Source organism: Talpa europaea, assembly GCF_964194135.1.
Source record: "Talpa europaea genome assembly, chromosome: 15".
Lineage (NCBI taxonomy): Eukaryota > Metazoa > Chordata > Mammalia > Eulipotyphla > Talpidae > Talpa > Talpa europaea.
In genome coordinates, this window is record NC_140083.1 from 35,736,888 (window position 1) to 35,745,153 (window position 8,266).

The 8,266-nt window shown below is 35.7% G+C and overlaps 1 pseudogene across 1 annotated transcript; it reads left to right on the plus strand.

The window, feature by feature from the left end:
* The first annotated feature begins 3,270 nt into the window (after positions 1-3,270).
* LOC311185349 (ferritin heavy chain-like) lies at positions 3,271-6,500 on the plus strand (annotated as a pseudogene). Its single transcript has 3 exons — positions 3,271-3,310; positions 4,019-4,125; positions 5,891-6,500. The product of its transcript is annotated as a ferritin heavy chain-like (transcript).
* The last annotated feature ends 1,766 nt before the right edge of the window (positions 6,501-8,266 follow it).

Here is an 8,266-nt window from a genome sequence, read left to right on the forward strand (position 1 = left end):
GCAAACATTTAAAAAAAACCAGACTTAAGATTTTACAATATATTGCCTTCCATAAGGACGAAGGAACATTTTAAAACAATTTTACGGTTCATTTTTAACATAAGGCTAAATTCAGAATTAAAATTATAGAATCTTCCACTTAGAGAAGGAATAAATGATTACAAAAAATATTTCATTTCATATTACTGCTTAACCTCCAAACTAGTCAATATCAAGTATTTTAAAATGGAGATTATTTTAGTCCTGTTAATATTCCTATTTTAATCTCCTGTGTTCTTCACAATTACAACTGATCCTTGAACTGTGTGTGTGTTTGTGTGAGGGTGGTCAGGTGGTCAGGGTGGTCATCCCTGCAAAATGAAAGTTCTCATATAACCAAAACCTAACTACTAATGGTTTTTGTTAAGGGGAGGTCTTACTGCTAACAAAGTCCATCAACACATATTTTGTGTATATATTACATATGGAATTCTTACAATAAAGTAAGTTAACAAAAAGAAAATGTTTAAAAAAAATCACAAGGAAATACATTTACATTTACAGTACTATTATGGGTTTATCAATACCACAAATTTAGGCCACGGTTTACAAATAAATGTTTTTTTTTTTTTTTAATAGAGGCATGTTTTATTTATTTATTTGTTTTGTTTGTTTGTTTTTGTTTATACATGCACTGGGTACAGTCGGAAGCGCGGGAGGGTGAAAGAATTCACCAGAGCCAGAGCGGGGAGCAGAACAGACAGAAGGACCGAAGTACACTGCTGAGGGGAGCAGCAGGCGGCAGGTGAGGTCTGCGCGCCATGTGGGACCCTCCTCCAGTGGCCAGGAGCAGCCTGGGATCGAACCGGCACCGCAGAGGCCGTGGCCATCTTTGCAATCCAGCGCTTAACCGCTGCGCCACCGGGGAGGCCCCTACAAATAAATGTTTTATAAGTGGACCCATACAGCTCAAACCCATATTGTTCAAACGTCAATGATATATGTATACATATATATATATCACTTATACATAGTATATTTACACATATTACCCATAGCATATTATATGTACCATATTATAGCTATAATATACATATTTATAAATAGAATGATTCATAGAAACCATATCAGTAAGACAAACAGCATGGTATCTTACTGAAAGCCTATCAAGAAACTCTGGCTAGTGTTTGCTTTGGCAGCACATATACTAAAATTGGAATGATACAGAGAAGACTAGCATGGCCCCTGCGCAAGAATGATATGCAAATTTGTGAAGCATTCCATATTTTTAATGGCACATATTAAAAAAACTAGCTACAACAAATGTTGGCGAGGATATGGAGAAAAAAGGAACTCTCCTGCACTGCTGGTAGGAGTGCAAACCTATGGAAAGCTGTGTGGAGATTCCTCAACCTGCTAAAGATGGCGCTTCTATATGATCCAGCAATTGCACTCCTAGGTATTTACCCAGAGGACACAGAATCATTAATTCAAAAGGGTTACCTGCATCCCTATGTTTATAGCAGCACTATTTACAATAGCTAAGCTATGGAAACCACCCAAATGCCCAAAAATAGATGACTGGATCAAGAAGATGTGGTCCATATATACCATGGAATATTACTCAGCATTCAAAAAAGATAAACTCATGCAATTTGCAGCAACATGGATGGCGCTGGAAGGGATCATGCTTAGTGAAATAAGTCAGAAAGAAAAAGAAAAATATCAGATGGTCTCACTCATAGCAGGAATTTAGAAAACCTAAATATGAGACCAGAAAAGACTACTTATAATAAAGTAAAAACCAAAATCAACAAGCAACTATAAACCGGAGACACACTATGGGGGGGGGGAGGGAATATGGGGAGTGGGAATTGTATGGGGAATATAACCAAGATGAAAATGCATGCATTATGCAAAAATGAAAAATGTAAAAAAAATATAAAATAAAAATAAATATTCACAGCACTGGGGGAGGAGGGGAAACTGTGGCTAAAATATGAGTTCTCAACCATTAAAAATGTATGAATACTAATTTTTCCAAGCACCAACAGTGATGTATTTCATTATTTCCACACATTTAACTGGACTATAAAAAATTAGGTGATTCTACCAGACTCATCACCCTCTGAAGTACATTCCATTCCCAGTCAGTGTCAAAAAGAATTCTTTGACTAAACTAATTGTTTCTAAGTAACATTTTCAGACCCTGATGTCTTCTCCAAGGACACAAAGCAGTAAAGAGTAAAGCCTAACTTCAGACTCTTTTCTCAGAGAAATTCTGAAATTCAAATATCTCTGAAACCTCAAAGTTTCTCAACTAACTTAGTGACAAACCATGAACTGATACAAATTTCTTACGTATCAAAATGTCACCCAAGTACTAAGATATAGGCTACTCATTTATCCCACTTAGTGTGACTATTCATGCTTCACTTTAGAAATATTAAATGTTAGGATACTTCAAACTTAAAATTCAAAACATCTTTTTCCCAAAGTTTTGAATAACAAAATATCTTGTACCAAGAGTTATAGGTAAGAGATTATGGATGTACTATAGTCTATATTGCAAACCCGCATATCAGAAACACTCCCTTGAACATACTTTGCCACCTTCCAATTTCTGTATTGCCTACTGATTCATTGCTAGTCTAAAAATTACATAACCCTTCAATATGATGTACAGCCCTTGCCTCATTTCTTTTTTCACTTCTTCCTCTGACTTCATAAATACTAATCTATATCATTCACTTGGGTATTATTATTTTGAACTACTTTTACTATTAACTCTTCACATCTTTGCAAGAACCTTTTGTGCATAATTACTCAATTTTATCCTAACATAAAGTAACAGAGAACAATTAGCTCTCAATTCAGATAAGTGAGTCCTCAAGAGACAGATGCCCTAAATAACGAGGAATTACAGTTGTAAAAAAAGACAACATTTTAAAAAGTAACACTTTAAAAAATAGTAGCCTGTGATGATTTAATGTTGAAATTGAGGTAGAACTGCAGACAGGTGGGGAAAAGTTCATGACAGACAGAAAGCAGTAGTTAAAATGAAAGGTGATAAAGGACTGTTAGGTAAAGAAGTTCAGTGTGGTTTGAGCTTAGTGAACAGCAGACAAATGATAAAGTTGTTAAGTAAGCAAAAATTGGTAAGGAACTGGTTTTTATTTTAAGCTATGAGGTGGGGGAGGGAATTGGTACTGGAGGGTTATACAGCATCTGATTTACATTTTTAAATGATGACTTTGTCTTCTGCAAGGAGACTGACATGGAAGTGCAAGAATGGAAGGAAACAATTTAGAAAGCTCCTGTAGGAATTCAGGTAAGAAAGAGCATGGCTGAAACAAGGAATAGCACAGAAACACCGGCTTTTGGAGCTCAAAAAGACTAACAGTCATTTAGTCAAACTTTCTCTACATAAAGATAAATCCTAATAGGGTATTTACATGTTAACGTAAAGATAAATCCTGAGTGAGGAGTTAATTTGTTCAAACCTAAGAGAGGTTTCATGGCCAGTGCTAGAGAGATCTGAAGCCCTTCTCACCAAGGTCAAAGTTATCATCACTAAACCACTTTACCTAAGACAGTAGGGTGGAATCAAAGGTCTAGAACTACTTAGAACTAGCACATCATTTCCTAGATTTACCTCTCATGCTGAAAGGAATCAGCTAAAACTTAGGAGGTAAATGAAATCAAATGCCTAACTGAGCATCAGCTTTAGTGTGTTGGAGTAAAAACATCAAAAATACTCTTAACTCACACTGCTTAGTGGCGAAACTTGCTTTAACATGGTAATCTCTGGCAGATTATACCAATTTATCCTCTACATAGTACTCTCTAGTACATAAGATGTACGTGTCACTCACTGAAGCATCACAAGTGCTTTTCAAAGTGGAGTTTATTATTTCTGTTCAACAAGAACTCAAAAGTGAATAGAGATAGCAGTAACCCTGGCTCTTTGGAAAGTCTCAATCACAATCTGCATTCTTTTTGTCTCTACTTTTTGCCCTTCCTCGTCTTCATTGTCTAGTATCAACATCTTCATTTTCATGTAAACAAGAGAAAAATGTTATGAAAGTTCTTCTAGCTTTAAAAGCTGTAAAGCCTGTCTTCGCTTTGTTGAAGGACAAAAGTAAGGTGACAGGGCTCTTTGGAAGGAAAAAAAAGTTGAAGTATAAAAAAACCTACAACAGGAAATATCATACAATTACTTTCCAGCAACTCAAACATAAGCAATAGCCAGTGGCAACGTAGTGACTAATTTGGCTGTCCTAGACATAAAGCATGATCTCAGTATATCCCTAATTTAGAGTTATCCCTAGAACAGTTCACCAATTATTTACTATTGGGAAAACTACAGCTTCCTACTGAATTCCCTCCCTTACCGTAGGAATAACTCAAGTAGGCAGGAGTTCTATAAATCTTAATGTCTGAAGTTACCCCAAGCCATTCCACACTCCGTTTCTTTCTCTGATCTCAACCCTATTCTTTGACACAGTGGCAGTGTCCAGATTCAGCACTTTCTTCACAGAACGCACCATTTTACTATTTCCATGGGGATAAGTAACTGCCACTAAATTTCCAAGAAACTGACTTTGATAAATTAGTTTACTTACATTTCTTCTGTATTATTCTGAAACTTATTACTAGTACTGAATGCAGATCATCCTAAAATCCCTTAAAATCTGTAACTGGCCTATGATGTGAGATTTATAAGAAGTTTTTAACAAGCATTATTAAAACATAAAATAGTTCTTAAACAATTTTTAATTTTTTTTTTTTTTGGTGGGACCCTTGCCAGTGCCCGGTGAACGAACCGGTGCTGCAGAGGCTGCAGAGGCAGCCTCTCAGCCCAGCGCTCAAACGCTGCGCCACCAGGGGAGGCCCAACAATTTTGAAATTTTTAACAAAAGTGTTCTTAAATATTAAAATTGCTCTTAAATAAACACGAAAAAGAACCAGCTTTCTTTTAGATGCTACTAAATATCCTGAAATTGTGGAAGTTGACTATTAAAAGTCTATCAATAAGGTTATGCCAAAACTTGGTCACATACACAACCTATAGAGGAATAATCAGTGTACAAAATACCAAAACCAAAAACAGGTTTAAAAATAACAATCACTAATCTATTACAGTGATCAAAAGTTGAAGGCATTGCTCAAAGGAAAAGACTGCAAAGAAATTAAACCTAAAATCATTATATAGAAGAGAGTTCAAGATAAGGCACATGAAAATATTACCTCATATTACCTATAGTTCCTATTCTCTCCTCCTCCAACAAAAACATAGAAAAAACAAATCAAAGATGTTAAACACCAGGAGCAAAACAGGGAAAAAGTAATTAAAAAAAGGGTAAAAGTGAGTAAAACCAGACAGTTGGGAATATTGTATCTTTTTCAGATAAATGTGTCTATTTTCCTTTGATACTAAAACCTGCCAATTGGTTGTAATATATGGGAGTGTAAAACCTTATCAATTAAACTTTATGTTCTTTATAATATTTAAATCAATTGTTCTCCCTAGAACTTTAGAGTTTTTTATCCATGCAAGATTCTGTAATCATGCATTGGTCATCTGGAAAATAGTGGCTCACAGAGTTATATGGAGCTTCAAATACTGACATATTTCATTATGTATTACTTGAAAAGCGAAGCTCATCAATATTGCCAATATCAAAAATATCTTTTAAATACTAGGGAGCAGTCAAGAACATAGTGGGCAATGCAAGTTTTCCAAAGTTCTAATTTCAATCAAAAAAGAACCTGACAGTCTTCACAGGAAATCTCCACAATTTCCAACTTCAATGGTACTTGGTTGAAACCTGGCACTGATGTCACCAGAGTCAGCTACTCAGAGCCAGCCCACTGTCACTTGCTCAGAGGGTCCTTGATCACCTGAAAGCCCTTCTCACTGCCTCTCCTTAACCACTATTGTGATGACTGTGGCCCCTCCCAGGTGAGGTCCAGAACTACCACCAGGACCTGGAGTGCTATCAACTACCAGATCAATCTGGAGCTCCATGCTTCCTATGACCACTTGTCCATGTCTTACTAAATGATCAAATGTGGTATGTGGCTTTGAAGGACTTTGCCACTATTCACCAATGTCATCAGAAAGGGAATATACTGAGAAACTGATGAAGCATAGAATCAACAAGGTGGGCAGATAGTCTTCAGGATATCAAGAAACCAGACTTTGATGACTGGGAGAATGGGCAGGATGCAATGCAGTGAGCATTACACTTAGAAAAAAGCGTGACTTAGTCACTACTGGAATTGCACAAATTGGTCACTGACAAAAATGATCCCCATTTGTGTGATTTCCTGGAGACCCATTATTGAATAAGCAGGTGAAATCCATTGAAGTATTGGGTGATCATGTAACCAACTTGGGTAAGATGGACACCCCACACCCTGAATCTGGCATGGCAGAGTATCTCTTTGGCAAGCATACCCTGGGAAAAAATGAGGAGAGCAAAGCCTTAGGGTGGCTTCCAATGGCCAGGAGGTGACTTCCTTGCTAAGGCAGTGCATGCACGTTGGGGTTACCTTTCACCTTTTCTATAAATTGTACCAAACCCTCTACTTCAAATCTTTCATATGCACCATTCCTTCAAATATATTTGGTACCCTTGAAATAAAAGAAAAACAGAGCTTTATTATTGACCATTTATGAAAACTGCTGTTACTCTTTTCCCTTAAAGAAACAGTCTCACTTTGCTTTTGGTCTAATAGTCAAGTTTGAATAATCTGTCAGGCACTCTTTCAAGTAAATATGATGTTTCATGAAAAAGTGGCTGGTTCAGCTTGCAATTCAAATAATCACAAAATGCTTTTCCTAAAGAAAACCATTATACTTCAGTATGTTAACCAAAAAATATTTTAAACGCATAGTACTTCCCATTTTGTCACAGTGTATTTGAGAGATGTTAGAGTCAAGATTTGATTAAAAAAAGAAAAGAAATTGAGTTTACTTCATCAAATACACTAAGATGAAAGCCTTTATTGGTGTGTTTTTAATTGAGAGTACAGGGCAGTAAAGAACACAATGTGTATAGTGGAGTACTCTGACTTTATTTATTCTCTTAGGTACCAGAAGCTCTACCCACACTGCTTTTGTACCACTGCTACAAACATCATGTAAAAGATAAACAACATCTCAGTATTATTGTAAAAATAAATTTTGTACTTGCAGACCTCCTGAAAACATCCAGGCAATCCCCAGATTCCATGAACCATAATTTTAAAATGAATGAGCCACACAAGTCATTCTGAAGCTATTCACAGTTATTCTTTCTTAATCCTCATTCATACCTTCAACAGGAGCCTTAAAAACCAAACCAATTTCAATCGGGAGAAGCAATGTTATCAGAGAATAAAAGTTTTATTGAACAAGGAGTAATACTACATTAGTATATTCTCTTATAAAGGTTTATAAAATCCATTCAACCCTTAAGAAAGTAGTTTGTCATATTTCCCACTGAGAGAGCAAGATAGGAAATCTTCAGAAAAATATAAATTTTGCCTAAAATTCACTCTAATGGTGGTATTACAAATGAAACTAACTCTCTTGTCTGTATTTTTCTGTATTCTAAACACTTTAAAAGGAAAGTTAAAACTTGGCCAATCTTACCATTACAAATTTAGCCCAACAACTCAAGTCCAACAATTTCAAGAGCAGGAGAAAATAACAGATGCAATATGTTTATACACCTCATCCCTACCCCTCTTTATTATCTGTATATCTCAGAATTCAAGATTTCAGTTTTGCTATTGTTATTGAGGAAGTTAATAACTTAGAAATCTTAAAAATAATAGCTGTAACTATGTTAACAAATGTAGTAATATTCTCACTGCAACCTTGAAACATGGTAATTTATTGATACCCTTAGTTCCATTAATTGAGAACTCTTAGACAGCCCTCCCAATTTTTTATTATAAAGCAACTTGAAAAATATACTCTTCTGTGAGGATACATTTTAAAAAACACACTTAGAATTTTACGTAACATTTTCCATTTCCTCTCCAGAAGATTTTGCCAAAAACTGCTATTAAATAGATGAAACATTTTCTTTCATCTTTTTTCCCTCCCCATAAGGTGAAGAGGGGGCAGGTAGAGATAATCCATGGGTAGAGATAATACATCAGTGGAGTCATCAGTTCACTGTTTTCAAGACACAGTTACTTAACAATTAAGTTTTAAATACAAGAAGAAAAAAATAAAAGGCTATATTTTACTGCAACAAACTTTCAAATCAATGAACCACCAAGCAGCTCT